We start from the raw sequence: 12,916 nt of genomic DNA on the forward strand, positions 1-12,916 counted from the left end.
GGCTCTCTTTGTGTCCTGTGACGCATGGAGTTGATACAAGGACATGTCTGTGAGGAGAGCCGGTTAACATGCTTACGTAATAGTCTGCATGAATGGATCCATGGGGGATGGGCAGGCATGTGTTTTCATGTGCCTGTGCTTATCAAGTGAGGATGATGGTGAATGAGAACGTAGTTGTACTTAAACCTAGCACACATTTTATGACGAATGATTCTATCCTTTTCATTTCATTTTATGGATTAATTTAATCCTTGGATTTCATCCAAATGTATAACCCTGGCAGTACCTTAAGATCATATTTCCTAACCTTTGTTGAGCCAAGACTGCCAAGAACACCCCCCCCCCCACACACACACATATAATATATATATATATATATATATATATATATATATATATATATATATATATATATATATATATATATATATATATATATATATATATACTGCGATTGGTTGCAAACCAGTTTAGGGTGCCCGAAGCCAGCTAGCATAGGCTCCAGCGTCCCCGCGACCCTTGTTAAGAATTTAAAAAAAAAAATATATATATATAGTGATGGAGAAACCGAAGCTTTCTGAAGCAGTGAATCAATATGAAGCAATGTGTCGAAATGGTTCAGTGTCATGAAGCATTTGCCACGAATCAGTGTGATGAGTCATGACACTGCTTCACCACTGCTTTCTGTACCGCTGACACAATTGGGTTGGAATGGTTCAGTGCTTCGACGCATTTGACACAACTCAGTGTGGTGACATCTGCTGGACAAAAAATATATATCATTTACATTCAGCAAAAGGGCAAAATGTAATTAAGAAATAAGACACTCTTGTGTCAGTTTTAAATATAAAAGTGAAATGCTTGTGCAACAGAAAATTGCTGATGGTATTTGAATAAAATGCTTGTGACACTGGGACGGGGATTTGTGTGTTTCACAAAAAAAACATTTCTGCACCGTTTGGTTTCAGTCGGTTCCTATGACCTCTCCAGCTTTGGAGAATATACTTTTGGTGATTTGATTTATATTATAAATCAGTGTATATAGTGTGTGAATGAATGCCTACAATATGTGCAATTGCAAATTCATCTATTATATAATATATAATATAATAATTGCCCTGCGATTGGCTGGCAATATATATATATAATTTTAATGAAAGAATGGAAAGCGATCTTTTATTTGGTACCCACCATGTTTATGTAGTCAAAGTACACAATATTCTGTTTGCCTTGAATGATGAGTTAAAATGCTCGAAATCGTCTGGCACTGTCGAGGTTGGTTTTTGGATAACGTGTGGCAGTAAAAGAGCTAACTAGAGCATGTAGTTAGTGTGTAACCAGCAGCGTCCACCCTGGGAATCAAACCAACGTCATGATCAAGTATACTGGCAAATCAATTCACCTGAGCTAAATTTCTGGGTGACCATTGTGGTTCGGGGGAGCATTTGAAGGATTGTTTTCCTGACCTAGACTAGACCAGTCCAAAAATCATATAATGTGGCCATAGTCTGCATTCAACCTTGGACCTATTGACAAATTCAAGCGTTATTGGGAGCAAGTCAATTTGTGGTTAAATTAAGATGAGATCCTTATTTTTTCCAGTATTCATAATTGGTGATATTTCTTTGGCTGCACTCACCTGTGTGTGTTCTATCTCTTTAACACTTACTATTTCCTGGTTGGGCTTCCTGGGTCAAGTTCATCTGATATCTTTTTTTAATCCAACTTTTCCTATTTCAGCCACAGTGTGCAATGTGCAGACAGTGTTCCCAAAAGTAATTTTTGAAATGTCCTTGTCTTGATTTCCATTTCCATGTGTGTGTGTGTGTGTTGTTTTTTCTATATTACATTGTAGCACGATTGCTTCCTCTTGCTGTACTCTCCTCCAATTTATTTTCCCATTCTGCTCGTGTCAAAGTTGCTGAAGACGGAATAGGTCAAGGACCAAATAGTTGCAAAGCACAATGCAGTGCAAGCAAAACATGTTCAAAGTGCTTGTATACAAATAGTTGGTTCCCTAGAGTGCCTGCTCCCCCATTCAGAGTGAATCAAAGAACATTTTGTTTTCTGCCTATTTCTTAAAATGTGTCAGTGAGACAGCTGTTTGAGATTTTGACTAATATGTAATTGTTAATGAGTTTTGGTTTATTAATCAGAGTGTGACGTTGATGTTAGCTACTAAATGTGCTGGTACCTTTTTTTGAATTTTAACCAAAGGATACAATAGAGACCTTTTAGAACCATCATTTGCAAGAACAGCAAGTACATTTCTCAAAACAATTTGTAGCCAAACATCCTAGATTAACTGCAAAAGACAGTCTTTTGCTCAAAATCCTTAGATCATCATTCAAAAGTAAATATCTGTGTCATTAAACATGACAGTGCCAGAATGACAAGTAGCCTTAAAGTTTCTGTTTTTATGACAAAACAATTTTACCAGTGTATAGAAAATTGTCTTACCCTGCTGGCAGGTTCAGCTGCCACTTCAGCCTTTGTCAGAGCAGTCACACTGTTACGTGTCTAAAAAACAGTTGACCGTGTCGGGAAAACCTTCAAAACCGTAAGACACTAGCAAATTCTTTGATATTGTACAAAAGCATAAATGTCTTTAATACTTTTGTTAAAGCGGGAAACAAACTGACTGAATACAGTATCTTGTTGACATCATTAAGGATTATAATTTCACTAGAAAATGCAGCTCATTCACACCATTGAAGTAAACTGAATAGATAAAAATGCAAGAAAAAATAGATAAAAACTATCAAAACTCTAATCACCTACTTTTTAAAAATACTTTTACTAGGTAGACTCAATGTGAGAAATTTATTTTGATAATTTAGTACTGTACATAGTAATATTTTATAAGGTGAATAGGACCTCTCTGTAATTTGTGTCAGTGCAGGTCAAGCATGGCTACCTGTAGAAAGCAGAGAAAAGGACCCAGTGGGGTTTGCAATTATGTCCTCAATTTCGATTTCTCTGGCAGTATTTCCCATTGTGCCGCAAAAGCCCTTGGCCTGAAATATCCCCTTATCATGGCAGAGATGTAATACCACATGGACGGGATGACTTTATTAGGAACTTTTCAAGGAGAACAATGTTGAAAGAGAACTTGGCTCCCTCCCATTCACATACAGATACTCCGTCTTGCTAAGGCTAACATTAATTCCCCTTCTTTCCAGGGCAAACATCCACGCCTCTAGCTTCTCCTCCACCTGTTCCCTGCTCTCACTACAGACCACAATGTCATCTGCAAACATCATAGTCCATGGAGATTCCTGTCTAACCTCGTCTGTCATCCTGTCCATTACCATAGTAAACAAGAAGGGGCTCAGAGCTGATCCCTGATGTAGTCCCACTTCCACTTTGAACTCCTCTGTCACACCTACAGCACACCTCATCACTGTCTTACAGTCCTCATACATGTCCTGTACCACTTGGACATACTTCTCTGCCACTCCAGACTTATACATACAAAACCACAGTTCCTCTCTGGGCACCCTGTCATATAGTCTAGATGAAAACAGGGGTCCATGCGCACCGCCCGGCTTTTTTTTTTATGACACCTGTTTGTTTTTGTTTTTTTATCCTTTAAGTGTCTATATTCAGAATCTGCCAGGTAACAAGCTGAAATAATGTCTGAAAGGCTTAATTTTTAACCCTTTACAGCACCAACCCAAATTAAAAAAATCTGAATATAATACAGAAAGTGCCATAATTTTTTAAGTAAACAACTTACAGAGACAAATGAACACACATTCCCATATAAATATGACACAAGGGATTAATTGAAATGGTTATTTATTACATTTTACAACATATTTTTTCAGTTTTTTAATTCATGCCATAAAAAAAAAAAAAACTCAAAAGGCTTATTTGGCAACTATTTTTTCCATATCAATACTAACTTGTTGACCTAAACTACCCTTTATTGTCACCATCATCAAGATATATTAAAACCTTATTAGCATCACTAGCATCAACTACCAGTTTTGGAATGGTGGAGCTTTGAAGTTGGTGGCCATCAGTTGGTATCTACAGTTGGCTGTCTCCCACTGCTCTGTCTTTTGGAACAATTTCAGTAAGTATTTTAAACTATCACTAAGTTACATCTATAAGTAATTTTTCAACAGTTTTGTTTAATTACTAACACAGGCTTTCAGAAATTTAATCTGTATTACTGACTAGCTAGTGTACAATGGGGAAGAATAAGGAAAAAAAAGAAACATCGTAACACTGATGAAGAGCCTCCAAAGAAGATTCGATCCCTAAAATGTATTTTACATGTCTCAACTCTTTCTGAGTATGGCCATTTTACCACACTTAACGATGGGTACCTTACAGTATCCGAGATATGAGACTGTGAAGCAGCCAGTTCACCGTACTGCATGACGAATATTTGTGATCAGATTCCATAAACATTGGATTTGGATACGGTCTTAGGTGGGTTTTAGGACCAGGGAGAAATTTTTAGGGGTTCTGGGACCTGGGGAAAGGCATTAAAAGTGAGGAAGGAGTGACGCTTGTCAGATCCTATGTTGATTGCTGCAGGTCGCAGGTGCGCAGGTGCGCAGGTGCGCACACTCCCACAGACACAAGGACGCCAAACATTTTGCACAAGTGAATTGAGACTGTGCCCTGCGATTGGCTGGCAACCAGTTCAGGGTGTACCCCGCCGACTGCCCGAAGCCAGCTGGGATAAGCTCCAGCGCCCCCCGACCCTTGTGAGGACAAGTGGTAAAGAAAATGGATGGATGGAATTGAGACTATTGTGCACTGGCTTAGCAGCATTACACGCTTGTTGAGTAAGCTACTCGAAGTGGCAGAGAATTTGTTAGGAAGGTAATTATTTTATTTAATTAATTGTCATAAGTTTATCACCCCTGTTGATATCTCCCACATACAATTTTGGCAAATCGGGCAAAGTGCAATATCATAGTGGGCAGTATCTAGTCTGACTCTGTCAGAGTCAAGTCGTTGCTGTAAAGACCTTTTAGAGGTGGCGGCTGCGTCTTGGCCGTTCCCTGGGTCTCTTGGGGGGTGCTACGGTGCGGTGCTCTCCCTGGTGTCCAGGGCGGCACCGCCTCGGCGCGGTCCATCGGAATCTGTCCCTTCTCCCTTGTCACCTTTCCTCCTCCTCTCTCTGCGGTCTTGCCGCCGCCCCTTGCCCTTCTTGTCGTCTCCTTCCCCCGTCTCTTCCCCCTCCCCTGTCCGCCTTCCTCACCCTCCCCTGGGCCGGGGGCTCCATCCATGGCCCGGGTGTGTGTGTGGGGGGGAGGGGGGTGTTATGCCTGCCCCGCTCCGGTGGGCCTCCTGGCACCCCGGGTGGGCCCCAGTATCCGGGGGGCGAGCCCAATCGTCCCGGTGGGGTGGGTGGCGGTTTGGTGCACCTATTCCGGTTGGGTGCGCCTCTTGCCCCCGCCCGGTTGGGAAGGGCCCCGCTCGTCGCGCCTCTTAACTCACTGCACTAGTTTTGCACAATACACTTTGTTAATAGACACATAGGGCACCTAACACACTTGGGGTGGGGGGGGGGGTGACACCGTCTTCGTCCTACAACTCCCTGTGGGCCGGTGGGGTACATGGGGGGCCTGCCGTGCCCCGTCCTGCTGCGTTGGGTTGGGGGCGCGGGCCGTGTGGGGGTGGGGCGCTCCTGGGTTTGCTCTCCGGCCGTTGGGTTGTCCCTTGGCGCTGCCGTGGCCTGGGGGGGTTGTGCTTGCTCTGTCCTGGCCGGGGTTGACGGCTCCCCTCTTTGGTGGAGGTTTTCATGCATGCCAGATCCCCCACACCAGCATCTATCAAAATACAAACACAATCTGCTTCTTCCTCTGGTTGTTGAATTGGTGGAGGCGGATGTCTGTGGATCTCACTCTGCTTCATCTATCCTTCCTTCCTTTCCTCAGTCTCTCCTTGGTTGGTGAAAGACTCTGGTTGGTAACCCGGTGGGTAGTAGGTAATGTCTGGTCGGTGCTGGATTTCACTTTCCTTTCTTTTCTTTGATCCTTCCTCGGGTCTCCTGACAACCTCACGACTCTAGCTGGATTCTGAAGTATTCGGTTTAGGTGAACGGTATGGGATTTTTAATTGGTTTTAGGTGAACTAATGAGTACACACTCACACGCACGCACACATGCACACACACATGCACATACTCACACACATACAAAATAATAATATAATAATAGCAATGATGATGACATGTCGAATCTGTAAAATTACTGAATGAACAATACTGAGCTCTCCCCCCAAAAATAATAATAATAATAATAAAAAATAAAGATTCAAAGCAGCTACCATGGCCCTCAACGGCACAGGAACTGGATGCTGTCAATATGGATGAGTTTATCCCAGGGCATCTTGTACAATTTCTGAGATCAGTGGTGACTGGGACACTAGATGGAGACAAGTGTGAGAAAAAAACAGAGACTGGTCTATTCTATTGCACAAAATGTGTGTCGAGCAGCAACCAACAGACAGTGGAAACTCCCAAAGGACATTCTCTTATGTGCCACACTTCGACACCTGTATCAAAGCAAACAGGTGAGTAATGAGCTAATTTATTGCTGATAAGGTCTAAAAAAAATTTAATCACAATTTTCTTACAATGTTGTATCTTTTCAGCTCACAACAATCTTTTCTCGACTTGGACACTCAGAGACATATCATTTCAGTATGGAACTTGAGACGGCTATGGCCAAGGCTTTTGATGAGATTTCCAACCATCTGACCCCTCAAATCATTACTGACGAGGGAAACTCTGTTTTTCATAGTGAGTAGGACAATCTTAACAGAATCACTACAAACGTTCGTGGCTCAAATGTTGTAAACAGTGCCGGTGGAATCATGATTCAAGAGGTACAGGAGAGCCATGTGAGCACCAAGAAGAGGTCCCTTCCTCTCTATGACAGGTCATCCAAATATTCTGAGTAAGAGAGGCCTTCCAAGTCCAATTGTTATTTTCATCCTTTTAAAAATAGCAATGAGTCATTTGATTGGGAAATAATATTCATGAATAAATAAACGCGCCTCGTATGATTTACAGTATAGAGCTGTATTTTTGTGCCCAGCGAAGTGTAGTGTGGTGAGCTGCGTGGCAGTTAAAAACAGCCATTTTCTGGGCGTCGACTTAGCTGACTTGATTCACCGCCAGTCAAAGCAGCTCCTCTCATTCTCTTTAAAATCCGCGCAGTAGGCAGTCATTGGCATGGTGGAAGAAGAAACCAATGAAGAAAAAGTAAAAGGGACAGCAAGCAGACCATGGGCGGATGATGTAAAGTTGGCTATACAGTATATCAGTGCTTCTCAATTATTCTTTATTATGTGGAAATCGCTCCTGATTTGTTAACTGGTTCCGCGGACGTGTTAGGAGTTTGATTCCTGTGTCTTGTCTGTATATGCAAATTTGGCTGTGCGAATCCCAGCTCCTGATTGGTGGACTGCTTTCATGCTCGTTGCTGGTTGGCTGCTGTCCTCGGCTGACTGCCAGTTTTGAATGTTGCGTTTACAAACAACAGAAAAACGTCGGACATTACCTTTTAATGATGTGTATGATTTTTCTTTCTTCAAAATAATTCACACAAATATATTAATGATTTTCACATGTATTGAGATCCACAAACATATCTGTGATTTTCACATGTTTGTTAATGTTGTGTATGAATTTATCACGACTTACCATTTGTGAGTTGTCGAATGTGCTTTTGTGGATCAGCCAAAATGTAATTTTTTTTTGTTAAACATCACGCTGTTTCAAGATAGTCACACACCCACAAACAGGTCCTAGATATTCAAGCGTTTAAAGACCCGTTCCTCCATCCACAAGGAGGCAGTGTTGCTGTCTCAATTGGGCGGGACGATCCGTCTCTATTTCTTTTTTAAAATTATAATTGGAAAAATGGAAAACAAGCCTTTATCTGACCGCCCATTATGTGTTGTGTACTGGTTTTGCCTTAACCCGGAAGACAATTCAAGACACTTTCCTTCTATTGTTCCCTCTTTGACCGCTGCTGCTTTAGAGGCGTAGGAAAAGTACATTTAACAGTAGAAAAACGTCTTCCTGTCAAGGCAGCGTAAGCTTGAGGGAAACTTACTTGGTATATCACAATATTGTGGGGATGTTGGTGATACAAAAAATAGGTTACAATATTGTAAAAAATTACCTCATACTAAAAAACACACACAATATTGTGCTTTTGTACATTACAGCAATGAAAAAAATATAAAAATATATTATATATGCAAAATATATAAATATAAGAATCATTAAACACAGGATATGATGTAAAGTATCCATTGTGCCAATAGATGGTGTTCACATGAGGTACGCTTTGAAGTATGGGAGCTGTATTTTTACATGGAGAGGAGAGCAATACCATTCCTTCGCCCTTTTTTTGAGGGGGGGGACACATCATCAGTAGTGTTCCTTTGAATCAGTGGGTGTTTCGGCCTTTCAACACTAGACACCCTCATCAAAGGTGGCCAGCTACGGGGTGATCACGCCTGAGCTTGTGTCTTATACCCAGTCATAAGAGTTACCCAATTTTAAAAGGTGGTGGGTTTTAGCGAGCGGGCAGTACCGCCACTCTTTTGAGCCCAGTCAGGATTTTTCCCCTTTGCCCATATCCACCTGCTGCTTCTCTCGGCTGCTTCAGAGACTGATCTTATTGTTTACCGCAGAGCCTGTCCATGAATCCCAAGGAGCTTCAACAGGCTAATGGTGGAAGAAGCCACAAACCCTCTGCATTCCACTTCAGCCGGATAGACTTTTGTATTCCACCTTTTCTGCTGAGCGTCTGCTGCCAGGTCTGTGTAGCGCAGTTTCTTGCGCTCATAGGCCTCCTGCGTTGCATTCTCCCATGGGACAGTGAGCTCCATGATGAACACAGTCTTCAGTGAAGATGACCAGAGTACCATGTCTGGCCATAAAGTGGTAGCTACAATTTTGGGTGGTAAGATTAGCTGTTGGCCAATATCGACAAGTAGCTTCCAATCTCTGGCCATGGCTAGATGTCCAGCTTCTAGTTTGGCAGAGGGATGGTTGGGCTTTTTCTGACCTTCTCGGATGAATGTTGGTGCTATGATGGAATTAGTCTTTCTCAGGGGCAGGGAGTTGATGGTATTTCTCTTGCTCTCAATGGCTGCTGCCAGACTCTTGAGGACCTGGTTGTACCTCCAGGTGTAGCGGCCTTGTGTGAGGCTGGTCTTACAACCGATCAGGATGTGTTGCAGAGTTGCTGGAGTTGAGCAGAGGGCGCAGGTTGGGTCCTCTCCATACCATTGGTGGAGTTTTTTTGGGAGATGGGAGCACATCATAAGTTGCTCTAAATATGAAGCTCTCTCCAGCTGAGTTTTCTTCCTTCCAGGCCCTCCCACCTCATCCAATGTTCTTGTTTGGCAAGCGAGACAGCCTTGGTGCTTCTTTCCACCTCCTCTTGACGGCGCACCTCTTCCACCACCATTTTTTCCCCTCTCTGATGTTGAGGCCTTACGCCAAGTTGGTTTACTTAAAGCAAGGCCAAGGCTTCCCTGGTGGACAAGCCCCACAATGTCGTTGTGCCTCAGGGCTGATGTAGCTTGCAGCACCGCATTAAATGGTGACCATTTTCGTCCAGTTACCAGGGGTGGTGCAACATTACTGATAGTCTGGTCTCTAGAATCCTTCAAAGTCATCTGGAGTCTTACTTTAGAGCACTTGTACTCTTCAGCTAGGCTTGTTATAGGCAGTTCAAGGACCTCTTTGCCGTAAAGGCTGATGTTAGTCAGACAGCGTGGGACCCCAAGCCATTTCTTAATGTATGAGGTCATGTTTTGTTCCATCTTCTCCACCGTTGTCCTTAGTTGTTGTATTTGGTCCTTGTCCCTGAGGCTTGCATTGTACCACCTGCCTAGGCTTTTAACAGGTTGCTCAGACACTGTGGGTATAGGGTCATCACCAATGCAGAACTTCACGTTCTTAAGTTCTCCCTTGACGATTGAGATGCTTCGTGACTTGTTCTCCTGCAGTTTTGCAAGTAATCGTCTAGTGCATGCTGCAGTAGTAGTCAGAATGGTTATGTCGTCCATGTATGCTCTGTTAGGTGGAAGGTGGATCCCGTTCTTGACTCGCTCACCGCTTACCACCCATTTTGAGGCCCTGATGATGACCTCCATGGCTATTGTGAAGGCCAGGGGTGAGATTGTATAGCCTGCCATAATGCCTACTTCTACACGCTGCCATGATGTTGTGTAGTCAGCTGTTGTGAAACATAATCGCAGGTCTTCAAAGTAGGCTTTTATTAGTGTAGTGACAGATAATGGAACATGGAAGAAATTGAAGGATTCCCAGAGGAGGTTATGGGGAACTGATCCAAAAGCATTAGCCAAGTCAAGGAAAGTGACATTGAGGTCTCTTTTGTCCTTCTTTGCTGCTTGGATCTGATGCCAAATCATACTGGTATGCTCTAAGCAGCCACAAAACCCAGGAATGTCGGCCTTCTGTACAGATGTATTGATATACTTATTCTTCTCCAGGTAGGTGGATTGCCTGTGTGCTATTATGCTGAAAAAGATTTTGCCCTCAACATTGAGAGGACAGATTGGCTGGAATTGACTAATGTCTGTTGCATCCTTTTCTTTAGGAATTAATACACCTCCAGTCCTTCGCTACACCTTAGGTATTATTCCCTTCTGCCACACTACCCTCATGAGCCTCCAAAGGTAGCGTAGAATATCTGGTGCGTTCTTGTAGAGCTTATATAGTACTCCATTTGGACCAGAGGCTGATGCTGATCGCACGTGTCGTACTATGTTCTCTACTTCCTTCAATTTTGGAAGGTCAGTGTCCAACTTGAAATCAGGTGGCCAGCTACTGGGTGATCACGCCTGAGCTTGTGTCTTATACCCAATCATAAGAGTTACCCATATATATATTGAGGCACGCACTTGCCAATGCAAGCACACATTGAGTACCTACACATATTAACTCTGTTTACAAGCATATTACGTTGCCCTTCATCTGACCATTAATGTGGATTTTAAATATAGAAGGGCCAAAACATGCCTTGTTAAAATTTAATCAAAGAAACTTGCCCCCAGAGGGTGCTAGAACTGCACAAATGGAAATCAACTTTTTTAACAGATGTGCTGCTTTTAATATTGTGACATGATGACGACGATATATTGTGGCAGTTTTAATATCGCGATATCACAATATCCATAAAACATATTGGGGTTGTATTTTGTTTCCCAACTTGTGTTAAATAAAAACATAATAGAGCATCAGATTAAGGCTCGTTTACTGTTTTTCAATTTCCAATTTTAAACGAGAACCGGGAGACGGCTCTTTCCCGTTCAATGTAGACAGCAACACTACCTCCTTGTGGATAGAGGAAGGACTGGCCTTTAGACATGAATATCGAAGACCTGTGTGTGTGCATATCTTGAAACAGCGTGATGTTTGTCTAAAAAATAAATGCTCATGCCCGCCGATCCACAAATGCACATTCGACAACTCGCAATTGGTAAGCCATGATAAATACATACACAACATTAACAAACGTGAAAATCACTGATATATTTGTGGATCTCAAAAACACATGAAAATCATGAATATATTTGTGTGAATAACTTTGAGACAAATCTCTCCCTATAAGCCTTCCACCGTAATCGCACGTGTCCGCATGGGTGTCATTTGCTGTTCAATCGCGGTCTCGCGCTGACCTCTTACCTTGGGCTTCAGGAGCTTTGAGGCTACATTCAAATCTTGCAAGCAGTTTGAACACAGCCAACTCCCCCTTTAATTGAAGACTCTAAATGATCGGTGTCAAACTCTTGTCCTCGAGGGCCATTTTTTGTGTGTGATTTCCCTCCTTCAACACACCTTCAAAGGGTCAGCTCAGCAGCAAGCTCTGCAGAAACCTGATAACGGTCCTGATCATTTGATTCAGGTGTGTTGGTTAACATCTCAAACATGGTCGGTAGATGTGAATGTGAGTAAAAGTGTTTGTTGGCCTAAGTGCACGATGCAATTGACTTGCGAGCAGTCCAGGGTAGGCATGGGCCAATATTTGATTGTCAAGGTATGACAACCATGAGCAAGAATATCACGGTATCAGAGTCTTAAAATTACAGCTCTAAATTGTCCTATTTGCGTAAATAAAAAGAGCAATTTTTTACATTGAACACAATCTATTAGATTTTTTTTTTAAGAGACTTTTTGGCACAACCCCCTTCAGACCCAATTTTTTTTCTGCTGAGCAAAATATTTTTGTTGTTGCTGATTTTGACTTTTTCCCCACATAAGAACAACATGGACATTTTGTTTTTATTTGTTATAGTGGGTGCCAGGACAATATGGCTGTAACATTTTTAAAATCACAACTTGCAATTGTGATTGGTTAGTGTTGACACCATCTCCAAATGCCTTTTATTGGTTTAGACACGCGAATATGTCATGTCCACTGCCATCATCTATGGATCTGAAGGGGTTTAAAAAGTTCACCATGTTTAGATAAAATAAATAAATATTCAAATTCTTCTGCTTTAATTCTTAGTAAGTCACAGTACCCCATCATTGGTGAGCTATTTTGCGAACCTGTTGGCTACTCATGTTGTCCTTGGGACTACTTGGGACCTGCTGGCACCATGTTGTTGTTTTTTCAGGACAATGCACATTAATTGTCATAGCAAAAAGGCATCCATGTCTCATTTAGCGATCGATGCAAGCAGCCAATCATTTTGTGCCCTGTTTAGAAGTTCCCTCAAACAAGAAGAGCACATTACCGGTGAAGGAGAGTGTGAGTGGTTATTGAAAACGTGACTTTTCAAAACTATGGTAAACCGTCAAACTGGTAATCGGACCATGCCTAGTCCAGTGTGTAGACCACTCTTGTTGACGTCAGCTGGGATAGGTTCATCCCAATGTGGACAAGTAGTATTA

General features: G+C 42.3%; 1 pseudogene; it reads right to left on the reverse strand.

The window, feature by feature from the left end:
• LOC147184598 (uncharacterized) overlaps positions 1-10,149 on the reverse strand; it is a 28,504-nt pseudogene extending 18,355 nt beyond the window's left edge.
• Between the last annotated feature and the right edge of the window lie 2,767 nt (positions 10,150-12,916).

Source organism: Leptonotus elevatus, chromosome 1 (assembly GCF_054856555.1).
Source record: "Leptonotus elevatus isolate MCC_2025b chromosome 1, RoL_Lele_1.0, whole genome shotgun sequence".
Classification (NCBI taxonomy): Eukaryota; Metazoa; Chordata; class Actinopteri; order Syngnathiformes; family Syngnathidae; genus Leptonotus; species Leptonotus elevatus.